The sequence below is a fragment of the Chroicocephalus ridibundus genome, chromosome 1, assembly GCF_963924245.1.
Source record: "Chroicocephalus ridibundus chromosome 1, bChrRid1.1, whole genome shotgun sequence".
NCBI classification, from domain to species: Eukaryota; Metazoa; Chordata; class Aves; order Charadriiformes; family Laridae; genus Chroicocephalus; species Chroicocephalus ridibundus.
In genome coordinates this window covers 85,360,898-85,377,116 of record NC_086284.1, presented here as the reverse complement: position 1 = coordinate 85,377,116, position 16,219 = coordinate 85,360,898, and positions in this window count along the sequence as shown.

The following is a 16,219-nucleotide window of genomic DNA, read 5'->3' as shown; positions in this document are numbered from 1 at the left end:
GAGAGCTCACTTCAACTCTGTACCCTGATCTTTTCTCACTCAGTTCACTGGCAGCGTGTCAGAGGAGGTGTGAAGTATCTTCAAGTAGGAGATTACAGTCAATCTGCAGAGTGGAGTGCTCCAAGTGCTCGTGCACACTCAGCATCTGTTGCACCACATCCAAATGCTTAGTTACGTCACCCAGAACACAGAGAACAAACTGTCATCTCTTGTTTCTGAAAAAGAGTTGGGAAAATGTTGTTGTACTTCTGCTATTCATCACCTACCCTTGACCTAAGCAAACATATTGCCTTTTTTGACAAACCTCAGTTATCACCACTGAATTGTAAAGAAAGAAAAAAGAGGAGAAAGAAGTCTATCACCTCTGCAAAACTAAATCAGCTCAGAATCACTTTCTTAAAAGAGAGGACAGGGATTTCTTTGCACAAATGTCAGTCCTACAAACTTGCTGTTTGGTTGCACTGCGGTTGAAAACAGTCACAGCAGCAGACCAGAGGCACAGTATTAAAAACATTGTTATTGCCTGTAACACCAACTAGTACTGGTAATCACAGTTTTACAAATTTCTTTGTCTAGGCATAAATATAAAGATGTGCTAAACAGTGTTGGTAGCTTAGGTTCTGGATTTTTTTTTTTTTTTTTAATGCAGTGTCCTGTGTATAGACTGTGACTGTTCCAGGATAATAAAGATGAGGACAGTTTGTTATTTGTCCTGTGGTCATTTTTGAGACAGAGCTGCATTCTGCAAGCATCTGTTGAACCACCTTTATTTCAGAAGTGGAGTATGTGAGCAATAAAACAAAATTACACTTGGAATATACTTGATTGCATTGCTCATTTTTCTTGCTCTGGGGCACCAGCCTAGCTGGCGTAAATGTCTGCAACTGCACAGTAAAACCTAACAGAAAGTGGGAAAACACAACACACTTGTCAGGAGGAGGTGATCAATCCATACAATAAACTAAATTATTTATCCCTTTGCTTAAAATTAGTTTGAGAACCTTCATTAACTGACTCCAATCTGTTTTCAAAAACTCCTTTATAAAACCATTGTAAAAAAATCATCCGCTTCTAGGCATGCCTGCCAGTTGCAGAGAATGCTACTATTTCAAATTAAATTAAAGGGGACCAAATTCTATGGCAATAGGTCTGCAGACATTTGTATAACTGGAAGCAAACTGAGTCCTCTTTCAGATGACATCTTATGAATTTGCCACGGCATCTACAAGACAATGTATGAAAATAAGCATGCTTCCAGACTCAGTATCTTTCTGAAGGTTGTTCTTTTGCACTAAGGACCCTATGGGGCTAATATAGATTACACAGATTATGAGATACTGTAACAAGACAAGAGAAGCTAATAATAATTTGTATGAGGTATCAGGCAAATGGAGCAAGAGATTGCAAGCACTGATTTATCTGAATTTTCTAATTTAAAACTCTGGGCGTTGTGAATGAATTTGCAAAAGTTTATCATGGATCTGTTCACTGGAACAAATCTTACTCTGTTTATATATTGTGCTTCTGATACTTCTAAACAGCCTATGCTGAGGCGATAATTGTCTGCACTTGACTGTACTTCATGATATATGCTGAGGAATTACTGCAAAATAATATTTTAGCTTTAGCCTTTAACATTACAAGTCAGTTGTTTCCAGTCAGGGGTCATGTTGGCCTTTGGCAGTAGCAGTGATTTTCCATTGTGCTATCTTACGCTTCACAGTGGCAGGCATTATGTACAATTGACTTTTGTCATAGGATCACTGTGATTCTTACAACACTGGAAGAGATTTTAAATGTTTTTAGTCTATTGCTGCTGGTGTGTCAAGTTTGGGTGGACAGCGCTAACAATCCTCACAGTGAAGAAAATTGGCCCCCACTGACAGACACTCTTGGCAGACAGTGAGAAGAGTTTCTTATTGACTGTTTCTCTAGTCACACAGTTACTCCATGCTTACAGGAGAAGGAAGTGAGAAAAAGTCCTTTAAGTTCAGCTTTTTGTTGCTTACAGAACTGCCCTGAGGTGCGATGCTGACAGCAAAGTGAGTTCCACATCTGCTTCAGGGTGCGCTGGGGGGCCTAGCCTCCCCCAAGCTCACCCTGAGTAGGTGCTCACAGCAGGAAAGGAGCGCGGGGAGAGCTGCCACTCTCTGAACAGGAGTATGTGACCATGCGAGACATGGCGTGACCATGTTCATCGAGTCAGGATATTAGTTTTAAGGCAAGAAAGTCCATATGTATCTTTAGCCATGGGATAGCTATTGAGTAAGACAGTCTGTATCATGCACTAAAAGTTGTAAAAGTCTTCTAATAAATTAAGAGGAGAGACTTTTGTGTTCTTTCACCCTACTGTTCCCTCCAACAGCGTCCCTGAGTTGCTCCTAGGCATAGCTTGCTGCTCCAGCTGGCCTTCCCTGCTGTCTCCAGCTCTCCACATCTCCCACTGTCCAGCTGTGACTTCTACCCAGGCAGACTGGCCAAACTCAGTCAAGTGACTCCCGCTACCAGGCTCCTCCTGAGCTGCTGCAGCTGGCACAAATGTACTCATAGACAGCAGGCAGATGATCACTGAGTGATAGCTGTAGCTGATTAAGTTTTGATCACATCACCTCATGTATTTCCTGCTGTTACTCTGCTTGAGGTTAATGCTTCTGTAACAGAGCTGCCTTACTCAGTGTGTGGCTTGGTGGGAGAGTTTACACCCGGTGTGTATTTCTGCAGTGTAGATAGTACTCCCCCATATCCCATAGCCTCCCACCTGAGAAAACATATTGTCTTCTCCCTACTGGGCTCATGCTGGAGGAGGTGGGATTGGAAACTCCAGTCATCTGCTTTTGAGTTTACACCATTTTCTTTGAGGCTGTGGGGGCATTTAAGGAAGGGGTTTTCTATTTGTTTGCTTCCACCAGAAGTGAGTATTTACCCTATATAGTGCACATTTGCTGCTGTCATACTTAGTTTTGCCAGGTTTGCCTCTGCAGCTGTTTTCCATTAAGGCAGGAAACACTCCTCAACTAAGCTCCCACCATGTAACTGACCTCCTAAGGCTCATCTGATGAGAAGCAGCAGTGTCATTTATCTGTAGGCGCCAGAGCATTTTAGACTTCTTGTTTGTAAGTTTACAAAGAAAACCCAGCCAATTCAGGCAGAGGAAAGATTGACGAAGTGGGTGCATCTTGAACCTCCCTTTTATATGGGCCCACTGATTGCCATAAAATCCCATGACAAATTCCAGACTTGCTACAAGTTTTGCTCCCATCACTGTTTCCCATGCCAATGGGGTTCTTATTAAAATCGAGGAGAACATGGTTGGAAAGGGAAGGAGATAATAAGAGCAGATTTTAGCCTGACTGGCTCCGCTTTCAAACCTGCATACCTAATTTGTTCTGTTAATTGTATATTGGCAGCGTTGGCACACTGAAACGTCTTTCTCCCTGTGATCACACTGCACAAGCAATACCTGCAATCCCAATTACACATGAAATCACGTGCCCATAGCTTTAGATATTTTTCATCAAGGAGCTACACAGAATAGGGAAAATATCTAATTATAGCTGCTTCTTTGGCAGAAACTTTTCTCTCTGCTTTGCAGAGAGCTCTGTTGTCCACCAGGCCACACAAATGAACCATCAGTTTGAAGCCAATTAGACATGTAAACTGAGGTAGCCATAGCCCTCCATATCTCAGAAATGAAAAGAAAAAGAAGTCCCAGCATTTGAAAAGGCCATTTCTGTACTCTGTGCTGAGCAGTGTCCCTGTGTAAGTTTACACTGACAGCAAAATATCTTGTGTCTTCTGACTAGTTAAAAGAAAATACCATATTTCCTAAACTAAGGGGGAAGAAAACAGGAATACATGAATAGATTCTGCTCCCAACATGATCTGACCATATAAATATGGCAGTAAATGATACGGCCATGTAGCGGTGGCAAATAGATACGGCAGCGAGCCTTACAAAGCACTGCTTCATACAGTGTGGCTTCAATGGAAATGCAGTTAAAGTTTCTTCTGTCATTAGTGCCAGCAGCCCTGCCTCAGCCTGAGAAAACACCAGGCGCCATCCCCCCACCGCCTTTCACGACGTTCACCAGTATCCAGCCACATCTAATCACTGTAATTAGGCCAGGTTAAATAAGAAATCAATTACAGCTTCTCCCTTGAGCCTCTTCTCAACTGTGTACAGTGCAGTTTTCTTCAGACAGATCCCCTCTAACAGCTGTATTTTGTGTTTCAAGCCCCCTGAAGGGGAGAGGGAAGGGAGAAGGCAGAGCCTCAGCCCAGCAGCCATGTCCGTAGTGACTGAGCATGCTGACACTGCCTGTGCTCCTGGAGTGCAAAGTGAGGTCCTGACTGCCCTCGGCAAATTTTTTCTGCAAATTGGTGTTGCAAGTGGAAAAAAAACCTCCCTGGGGGGTTTCCCTGCTGGGTACCAGGGAGGGCCTGGCCTGGCCTGGCGGTGCGGCTTGCAGGCCCCAGGCAGCACGGTGTGGCCACTTTGTCATCTGAGGGGAAAGAAGCAAACCAGAGCAAGGCCCAGAGTGACCAGTTCCTTTTTTTTTCTTTTCCTTCTCATGGTGGCAGGGTAGGTCGAAGAGTCCACACCGGCCCTTATTACAGCATAATACCAATAGAAAGCAGCTGCGTGAGCCTTTTGGTGCCCTGCTGGCATGTGCCTTGCCGAAGCTGCCTTCTGGCCTAAGGAGCAGCGTGGAGGCAAAGGGAGTATTTGCAGCGTCCTGGCACAGTGTGATCCCCGCCCTGTACTCCCAAACAGCCCCTCACCCCACAGCTGAAAACACGGAGCGGGAGAGGAACAATTTTAATTACATTTCACCACCGTGGGGTGGCCATACGCTCTGGCATTGTCTGGCTGTAGCTGCCCAGATCCATCTCCCACATTCAGAGTGTGTCTGATGTACGGTTTCCCCAGCAGCGTGTTCATAAAGTATCAAGGGCTGCAGTGGTTGATCAACAAATGGAAAAAATCCAAAGAGAAGCACAAAATGAAAAGGACTGATGAAGAAAATGTTGCTTGAGTAAAAACTAGTGACTCCTCAGACTGTGTTCTGCGTTTTCTCTCCCGTTAGAGGCCTTGCCAGGCCAGTCAGAAAAGCGTGAAAAAGTCATCTAATCCTTTTTTTGTAGAAGACCACACATCTGACATGCATACCCATAATCTGGGGCTTTTCAAACCCTGAAAAGTTTGTCACTCTTTCCAGAAGTGGATGAACGACATTACATTTCTTTGCAGAGTGATCAAACAGCATATCCAAAATATGCTTCTTCATTTACATACACTTCTAAGAGGGATGCTGGAGGCTTTTTGTAAAGATCTAAACTTAGAAATACTTCCTTTCAGTGATTATGACAGGTAAATAAGCCAACATGACAATATAAACGATCTCAGAGCTATTCCATCTTGCCAGATGTAATATTCTTAAGGTGCCGTGGGATCCTCAAAGCTGTTATTGGCACTTTTCCCTGCAGAGTTCACACAAAGTTCAGGATTCATTAAATTAGTGTAAACTGGGGAAAACTACAACTCTGGTTAGAATAGAGGCCCCTCCGCTCCTGATTTCAATGCTTCAGGTGTCACTGTTATGAGTTTTCATGAGAGCTGGCCCTCGTGGGACAAGACATGGGCCTTGTAGGCAGACAAGTCCAGAAAGATTCCTGTCACACCTGCCCCGGCTATGCACTTCACGTAGTTACTTAAACTAATGCTTTCCAGACAGAAAAACGTAGAGGAAGCATTAAGAAAATGCAGAACCCCTTCCAAATGATACAGAATAAAATACCTACTTTGGCAGAGATTTTTTTTTTTTAATTTTATTTTAAAGTGGCAAATGTGAAAATGCAATGAGTTCTTTTTTATCAAATGGTGAACACATACAGAGTTTGGCTGACATGTAGTACTTTGCTGCTTCTGCTCTTGCAGATGTTTCCCAGGTGCTTTTCTTCACGGTAATGTAATGTCATGGGTGGAGTTAAGCTCATGTAAGTGGTGCCGATACACACAGCTAATCACTCTTGACTCCCTTTACAGTCTGTGGAAAGGAAGAGGTGCCTGTTTCTCTCTGTTGATTGTTAAAGGAGACTAATATGACCATCTCAGATGCAGGAACCTATGCTTGCTAAAATCAAAAGCTGAGTTAGTCAGTACTCACATGAACTACAGTGCAGCAATTCCCAAGTTTGCAGTCTGCACAGCCGTAGCAAACTGTCTGCAAACCGGCAGCAAGGCAATATGACAGTAAAAGGTACAAACTAATACAACTACAGCGAAGTCACATGCAATGACTTTTGACAGTTGAGGGTCAGCAGTGACTACACATTTTAAAAGTTTCTAGACTGCTATTCAAAAAGATTAGTAATCATCAGTTTCATATTGCAATATTGAACATGCTAGCAGGAAACTGTGAAACAGGCTTTGTGGGATAGTTGAGTGGAACCCATTTCTGAGCATGTGTTTTCACCTGTATTACACAGGGACCCAGAGCATTGCATCCTGCTACAACAGACCATGCACCAGAGACTAATATAGCTCTGTTTGATGGAAACCCAATGTCAAGAAACCCTGTAATACACTTTGGCTATTTGAGTTCTGTTCCCTGCATAGTGGATATAACAGAAGGGTATTTCCCTGTTTCAAGCTCTGTTTCTTGGCAGTGAGGACAGATCTGGACATTGCACTGCAATGGAAGTGGTCAACGCGGATTTGCCAAGGGTAAATCATGCTTGACCAATCTCATAGCCTTCTATGATGTTACAGCTGGTTGGCTGTATGAGGGCAGAGCAGAAGATGTCATCTACCTTGACTTCAGCAAAGCTTTTGACACTGTCTCTCATAACATCCTCCTTAGGAAACTGAGGAAGTGTGGACGAGGGGACAGTGAAGTGGGTTGAGAGCTGGCTGCGTGACAGGACTCAGAGGGCTGTGATTAATGGAGCAGGGTCGAGTTGGAGGCCTGTAACCAGTGCTGTCCTCCAGGGGTCAATACTTGGACCACTATTGTTTAACGTATTCATCAGTGACCTGGACGAGGGGAGAGAGTGTATCCTCAGCAAGTTCGCTGATGATACCAAACTGGGAGGGGTGGCTGACACCCCAGAGGGCCGTGCTGCCAACCAGTGTGACCTAGACAGGCTGGAGAGCTGGGCAGAGAAGAACCTAACGAGGTTCAACAAGGACAAGTGTAGAGTCCTGCACCCGGGGAGGAAGAATGTCAGGCACCAGTATAGGTTAGGGGTGGACCTGCTGGAAAGCAGCTCTGAAGAAAAGTATCTTGGGGTCTTGGTAGACAGTAAATTGTCCATGAGCAAGCAATGTGCCCTTGTCAAGGCCAAGAAGGCCAACGGAATTCTGGACTGCATAGGGAAGAGTGTGGCCAGCAGGTCAAGGGAGGTCATTCTCCACCTCTGCTCTGCACTGGTGGGGCCACAACTGGAGTATTGTGTCCAGTTCTGGGCTCCCCAGTTCAAGAGAGACAGGGAACTACTGGAGAGAGTCCAGCATAGGGCAACAAAGATGATTGAGGGCTTGGAGCATCTCCCTTCTGAGGAAAGGCTGAGAGAGCTGGGACTCTTTAGCCTGGAGAAGAGAAGGCTGAGGGGAGACCTTATTAATGTTTACAAGTATCTAAAGGGCAGGTTTAAGGAGGATGGAGCCAGATTCTTTTCCGTGGTTCCCAGTAACAGGATGAGGGGTAACAGGCACAAGCTGGAACATAGGAAGTTCCGATCAAATATGAGAAAAAACTTCTTTATGGTGAGGGTGACAGAGCACTGGAACAGGCTGCCCAGGGAGGTTGTGGAGTCCCCTTCTCTGGAGACTTTCAAGACCTGCCTGGGTGCAGTCCTGAGTGATGTGCTCTAGGCAGTCCTGCTTTAGCAGGGGAGTTGGACTAGATGATCTCTAGAGGTCCCTTCCAACTCTGAAAATTCCGTGATTGGACAATTACAAGATAACAGCAAAAAGTGGTTACTCAGCTGCATTACCTGTGCTTTTTGCTTCTGTGACTTTTTACATAGTCAGAGGTAGATTAGACAAAGCTCCCAAAGATTACCGGTCTCTTTTTGAGGTATTTAACCTTTTTACTTTCTTGAAGGTGTGTAGTGATGTTCATCTATTCCCTGTTTTCTCTCTGACCCATGTTGCCTAACCTTTTAAGTTGTATCCAATGTATATGCTGCTTATCCTGATGAAGGGAGGGATGTCCAAGGGAATTTTTGAGACCCTGCCAAGTTCAGCCAGAGGGGTAGCTACGAACGTGAATCCAACAGAATTTTGGAAGTGTAATTAACTCATGAGCTTATAAACACACCATTTCTCCCAGCCCTATGTCAAAGCACTCTACCTTTAACCCCTGTCCGCTATAGCGAGACATCGCAGTAGCCCAGTTAAATGCAGCATAGGCTGTTCCTTCTCTGTCACTGGCTACTGCTTATTCCACTCTCTGCTTCTTTTCATGGGAGGAAGATCTCACAGACGTCAATAAAACATTGATCACAGTAGTTGTGAGAGTGAGGAAGGTATATGCCCTCAGCCTTAAAGCGACACAACAGAGACATAATGTATGTGCGCATCAGGCATAAGTTCATTCCTTGAGATGAGGGAAGAACCTAAATCTCTAGACTTGTATTTCTATTACCTAGTATGCCTATTGTTTAATTAAAGTCCTCACTGCAAGGTATTGCCTAAAACTAGACTCTACTCTACTAAAAGTAGACCTGTTGAGAATCGAAAGGAATGGTAGGTTCCCTCACCCTGTAAGAGCTGCGCATTGGGGCATTTGCTGTATCGTACAAGGGAGAAGGTTGTAGGCAGCTCCTCTGCTCCTCCCTCCATCACTGTTTCTGCACCCACGTGTAGTCTGCAAAGCTGCTTTGGCTATGAAGTGCAAAGTGCTGGCAGAATCAAAAGTTTGCCCAGTTTATAAGTAATGTGCCATTTACATAGCAAGTTCTGTGAATAGGAATAAATTGAGTGGGATGGCATTTGTGTTTTCTGTTGCTGAGAGACTGAGGATTGTGGACATGTTCACCAGTAAGACAAAGGCCCATAGTCATGCGTCTGCTACTGAAGAGGCAACTCTGCTCTGCAGTTGTCATGACAACACTGGTTATATAAAGAGACATATCAGAAGAAAGATCATTTGCTCTGTGCCCTATATTTCAGTGTAGCAATATATCCTCTCTACAACAAATCTGTTTTGTTCTAGACAAACTGATGTTTCTGGAAAGATAAGTAACACACCAGAAAGCTGCCTGCTGGAATTCAACAGTTTATGATGCAAAAAAAAGCTTCCAAACAAATAACACACCACGTGAAGACTACTTCCATAATTTGGGGATCATTGGGACCAAGTTCCACTGAATGTGGAGGTGATTTAAAAGGTTCAAATAAATTTCCATTGCAAAGATAAAATCTTTGTGAATAAACACAAGCCCTGACTCAGCAGCAACACAGTATTTTCTAAAGTGCAAAGAAAGTGTTAGACTCAAAATGCCTAAAAAACCACATCACCTTAAATGTTTCAGCAAAATCATGTACTTGGCCTGACCATATCTACTGCTCAGCTAAAGACATAAAGAAAATCAGCCTGTGACTCTGCAACCTACTCACATGGCTAAAAGCTAAAACTAGCAGGACAGTTTCACGGCTGTGTCTGATCTTGCTTTATTATGTTACATGACATTTTCAAAGCAAAGAAGCCTGGGGAAAAAGCAGTAAGCAACCCCACTAATTTAAGAAATCCCTCTCCTTCCTGGAATGATATTCTTGATTACTGAGGAAACCTTTTCAGTCCTCAGAGAGGCCAGCAGCAATGCAACGTGACGAGCTGCAAATGTGTTAAATCCCACATGAACCAACAGAATTGCAAATGAATTGAAGAATTACAGGTCCACCCAAAAGGCAAAGCCTTACAACTTTGAAAAAGACTCTTCAGGTGCGTGCTGTTCTTCTGAAATTCATCTAATCAAGTTGTGTAGCAAAGAGCATTTCACTAAATTTTCCATCAGAAACAGTGCCTTTAAGGGTTGAATCTCTACAAGTTCTCTGGTCTCACTTGTAACTCTAAAGGAAGGTATCTGGGACTCCGGGGAGTTGTGAATGAAACCTTTACACCCAGATCCTACTTCAGGGCATGCTCTAGTGGCAGAGATTGTAGGCTGTTTGTTTGTGGGGGGTTTTTTTGGTGTGTGTATGGTTGGACTTGATGATCTCAAAGGTCCTTTCCACCATGAAGATTCTATGATTCTATGATTCTATTGTTGGTAGAAGTTATTTCATCCATCAGCATAAATAGATTTCCCCTTCAAACCCCATTTTTTTTATAACAACTGAGTTATTTTGTCCAGTATCTTTGGCTATATGGGGGACCCAGACATACTACTCCAGTCTTGAATTCACGTCTCTTTCCCCATGTTACTAATTACTCCCTTTTTGTGCCTGCTGTCACAGAAATCTCATATCTGTGCCCTTTTCAGACCACAAACACAGTGCCCTCTTAGTCCCTTTTTGTGGTTCTCTCCATGGTGACCACCTGGTATGCCCTTTTCTCCACTATTTATTCCTGAAAGGTTGGCAGAACAGAAAGCAGAAGGCAGAGCAGGGTTCGATTCCCTGTGAAATACCAGAGTAGGACTGTAGTCTACTGTCTTAGCTGATAGAAATAAAATGGAGGAGGAATAACTTGGTTTGAAACAGAAGTAAATACATTATTCCTTTTAACTTGATTGAATCAATTTAACTCTTAAAATGAGAAATCCTCAGCAGATTGCAGAAGGCAAATTATTAGACACTCAGTAGAACAAATTGTGTGTTTGAAGAGTGAACTTCATGAGCTCACATCTCTGTCACGTATACTGTGCTCAGCAAACAAAGGAAGATTTTACTTCTAAAGCTATAATGTACACAACAATAAGATCTCTGGGACATATTTAGAAGTTGATGGACTGAAGTGACTCCAGTGTTTTCTCTCTTTGCCCTATCTGTAATAACTCTCCTTGTCATATCCAGGCACTTCACAGAAATGCAACCCATTAACTGCACAACCTTCTTGTGGAAGCAGACAGGATTAGCTGCTCCAATTTGGTAGATGTGGGAAACTAAGGACAAAGAACAAATGGCCCTTCCAAAGGCTCTTTTGAAATGCAGGTCCCCATAATGAATGAGAAATTAAGAAACTAAATACAGTCTTGACCCAAGAGTCTCTTCCAGTATCATACAAGAAGCCTTTAGCAGGCCTAGGAACCGATTTGGGGAATCTTAAGGACTGGCTGTGTTCTTAACCAAAATCTTTCCTTCCCTAAAGAAATCCACAGCTCCAAGGATTTCTTAGTAATTGCACTTCTCCTTTTATAGTTTCTAACGATATCACACCCTTCTCTGTCAGCATTTCCCCCTTTCTATCCTGCAGGCACGGAAATGGAGATAAAATAGCTTACGTTTCTGCTGTAATGAGGGAGAAGGTTGTTGGAAGGAGATTTTCTGCCTATTAGCTGTGTGAGGAGTCCTCTCTGCTTTGATAACCATGGGCTAAATTTTACAAAAGTCACAAAGTCTTTAACCGAAAGGTGAGGGTTGCCAGAAGCATTTCACGCAGCTCTCACCACAAAGATTTTAACTGTTCATCAGAGAGAAAACCCAGGCAAGTCTGTGGAGAGGTGTCTGTATCTAACTTCCCCTCTCATTCGCCTTCAGTAGGACTCACTGTATTATCATAAATCGTGCCCTCAGCTTCATGTTATAATGTCTTAATCTAGCAAGAAATGTGGAGCTTAACAGCTTCATTCACCTACCTTTAGTAATCTGGTATAGGTCTGCTGTTAGAATTAGTTAAAAAAGGTAATGGAAGAATGGGATAGAACAACCGTTTCATGATGAAGTTAATATAATTCGTCTCTCTTGAACAAAAATAAGACTTAGATATAATACAGTTGAAAAATACTACAGCCATAAATGTAAACTTCATTTTCAAGATAAGCAAAGTTAGATATGGGGGGGGGGGGGGAAGAAAAAGAGAGAGAAAAAAAAAGCCCTTATCAGAATGTCCTAAAGGCATGAAAAAAACCTCAGACTCTCTGGAAAGAAATTATATCCTGGATTCAAATGGGCTTTGTTCTCATTACCTTGAACCTTTCATCTTCCATTAGACTTCTGCAAAGTGAAAGAAGGGTTTGAATGAACCTTTTAAATCAAAGTGGTAACCTTTTACATCCACTTGGAATAGCTGTGAACACCTGCTAAATTACTGCAGACACTACTTCATTATTGCCACTAAGAAAATCAGAACAGTTTGCTGCATGCACAAATCAATTCAGCAATTATATTAGGAAATTAAATCCTGTTGTTTTCATAAATTTCCACGCATATTAAAGCATTGATTTCATTGCTTTCTAGCTATTTCCAGAAGACATAAAAATAAGAGAGAACTCAGGCAGGTAGTTCTTTTTCCACTGTTCTTGAAGTGAATTACAGCACAATTTAGTGAGTTAAACAATAAAAAAAAAATAAAAAAATCTCAGAAGTACTGGAATGCTGTGGAAGTCCTTGCAGGTCGTGCCTAAGTTCAAAGCCCTCATATGCACACCTCAGTTTGTGATTTACTTGCACACTATATATCTCTTTCTAAATCTCTTTCAGATGACCAGGCCCTTTACAGGGTGACCTTAAGTGCATACGCTGTCTCTAAGCCCCTTGCCTTGCAAATCCCCAGGGCTTTCCAAGATGTGAGGGACTACAGCAGCCATGATTATGTCAGCATCCAACCATCTATATTCCCTACTGCCACTACTGCTGCTAGTGAGCGGATGAAACCTGCCTCAGACTCTCCACACATGTATGATAGTGGCACTGCACGATGACGGGGTTGGTCATGTGGTCACTCCTGAGATACAGAATAAAATTGCAATCTGTGCAATCTACACACACTTTCCCTCACAGATTGATGCTGTCTCTAGATTTAATAAATGTATTATCTTTCATCATCCAGGCCATTAGTGAAAATATTAAATAATACCAGATTAATTAAATATTAAATAGTACCAGATTCAAGTCAGGCCAAGACAGGCCACTGCTTGTGCTATATTTGACATTGTACCACTGACAATTACTCCGTAAGCAGAGTTTTGTACCTATGGAACAGAAGCTTCTTCCAAGCCATGGCTCCCTAGACTCCTTCTGAGAAGCCATATGACACCCACCACCTGCCTTCACTCTACAGGGGTTACAGATGTCTCCAGATTTTGAGTCTGGCACACGGGATTTACTTGTCTGATGTTGCTGTAGCAATATGTGTCCCCTACCAATGTCCTATCCTTGAACACAATTTATAAGCCCTGCCAAAGTGTCATCCTGACCTTCTGTCCTTTTCCATGCATTAGCATTTTCTGACATTCCAGAGTAGCTTTTTTTTTATATTTCTGAAAGTGTCACTATTTATTGTCCTTTCTAACTTTTCTAACTCCCTGTTCAGTGGAAGTCTGTATTACAGTATGAGCTATGTGTATATTAGGATTAATCCATGGTGCAAAGACATGTCCAGGGCTCAGCCGAATCTCGAATCACATGTCTGTCCATCTTTGTTCTCCAACCCTCTCCTTCTTGCACCTATATTTCCAGGAAATATATGGGGCCGGATGGGATCCACCCAAGGGTATTGAAAGAGCTGGCGGAAGTGCTTGCCAGGCCACTTTGCATCATTTATGAGCAGTCCTGGACAACCGGGGAGGTCCCAGCTGACTGGAGGTTGGCAAATGTGACACCCATCCACAAGAAGGGCTGGAAAGAGGATCCGGGGAACTACAGGCCAGTCAGTCTGACCTCGGTGCCTGGGAAGGTCATGGAACAGATCCTCCTCAGTGCCATTACACGGCACATGCAGGAGAACAGGGTGATGAGGCCCAGTCAGCATGGGTTTGTGAAGGGCAGGTCATGCCTATCAAACCTAATATCCTTCTATGACAAGGTGATCCACTTAGTGGATGAGGGAAAAGCTGTGGATGTTATCTACTTGGATTTTTGCAAAGCTTTTGACACTGTTTCCCACAGCATTCTCCTGGAGAAACTGGCTGCTCATGGCCTGGACAGGTGTACTCTTTGCTGGGTAAAAAACTGGCTGGACGGCCGTGCCCAGAGAGTGGTGGTAAATGGAGTTAAATCCAGTTGGTGTCCAGTCACAAGTGGTGTCCCCCAGGGCTCGGTGCTGGGGCCGGTTCTCTTTGATATCTTTATCAATGATCTGGATGAAGGGATCGAATGCACCCTCAGTAAGTTCGCAGATGACACTAAACTGGGCGGGCGTGTTGGTCTGCTTGAGGGTAGGTTGGCTCTGCAGAGGGATCTGGACAGGCTGGACCGATGGGCTGAGACCAATGGTATGAGGTTCAACAAGGCCAAGTGCTGGGTCCTGCACTTGGGTCACAACAACCCCATGCAGTGCTACAGGATTGGGGCAGAGTGGCTCGAAAGCTGCCCAGCAGAAAAGGACCTGGGGGTGTTGGTGGACAGCCGTCTGAATATGAGCCAGCAGTGTGCCCAGGTGGCCAAGAAGGCCAACAGCATCCTAGCCTGTATCAGGAATAGTGTGGTGAGCCGGACTAGGGAAGTGATCATCCCCCTGTACTCGGCACTGGTGAGGCCCCACCTCGAGTACTGCGTTCAGTTTTGGGCCCCTCACTACAAAAAGGACATTGAGGTGTTGGAGCGTGTCCAGAGAAGGGCTACAAAGCTGGTGAGGGGTCTGGAGGACAAACCTTATGAGGAACGACTGAGGGAGCTGGGGTTGTTTAGCCTGGAGAAGAGGAGGCTGAGGGGAGACCTTATCACCCTCTACAACTACCGGAAAGGAGGTTGTAGAGAGATGGGGACTGACCCCTTCTCCCTGGTGACAAGTGATAGGACGAGAGGAAACGGGTTCAAGTTATGTCAGGGGAGGTTTAGATTGGATATTAGGAAACATTTTTTCACTGAAAGGGTTATTAAACATTGGAATAGGCTGCCCAGGGAGGTGGTGGAGTCACCATCCCTGGAGGTGTTTAAAAAAAGGGGTAGATGGGGCACTTAGGGACATGGTTTAGAAGTGGCTTTTGTCAGGGTAGGTTAAAGGTTGGACTTGATGATCTTAAAGGTCCCTTCCAACCTCAGCAATTCTATGATTCTATAATTCTATGAAAAAGAAGTCCTGACAAACAGGCCAGAAGAATGTTAAAGTGAGCTCTACCAGTTCCTTGACCAAGAAAAATCAGAGGACTAGGATCCCACAGGGCTTCCTAGCAATGAGTCTAGGTACAATCTAGGAGAATATACCATGGATTAAACCCAACTGTGCCAGTTATGCACAAACACAGAATAAAAAGACAATGACAATGTCTTCCCCACCTATGTCTAAACAGTTTTCCATTACTGTATTCTGTAACACACTGGTAGAGGAGAAAACTTTAGGTCTATAGCCTTCTTTTCTTGCTGTTATTAATTCAGAGGTTTTGCTTTAATGTTTTTCTACTATTGGATTTTTTTTCAACTCAGAGCTTGTAACTTGAGGCTTAGTGCCAAACATTTTTTGCTTTATAAAAGCACATTTTCTGTAAGACAACTGACACATATCCCTCAGGATGAAAACTGCCACAAGTGGTCTGATCTGTTCCAAACCTTTTTCTGCAAGTCATTTATTTCAGACAATTCACTCTTCATCTCTTATAAAGCAGAGGCAATCTCTGCATTTAAGGGTCAGCCAAAATAATGTTAAATTGGGTTTTTCAGCATTTATTGCTGTGTAATGTGGCAGACAAATGACTCCGCTAGTCTCTGTTGGAAGTGAATGCCCTTGAGATACTTATGCAGATGTGTGTAAGGACCCTAAAGACAATTGAACAGTGAAGCTCCTTGGGCATCATGGGCCAGCTATGGAAAGGAGGGTACTGAATAGATAAAAACAAGTATGGAATGGGAATTAAACCTCAGCTTGAACAAGGAGAGTTTCTGTACTAATCAGAACAGATACTTTGCCAGCTGACAGAGAACTGGGATTTTTTTTGTTGTTGCTTGGTTGTTTTTTCCTGGAAGATTTGTGAATTGAATCTTCTTTGCACTATGGAAGGTTAGGTGCAGCTTCCACTAGGAAGGTCCCAGAGGCAGGGCTTGTGTCCTCACTCATATGGGCAGGACTGGACACACCAAGACCACCGTGAGGGATCTCCAAGGTAGCACTGAATG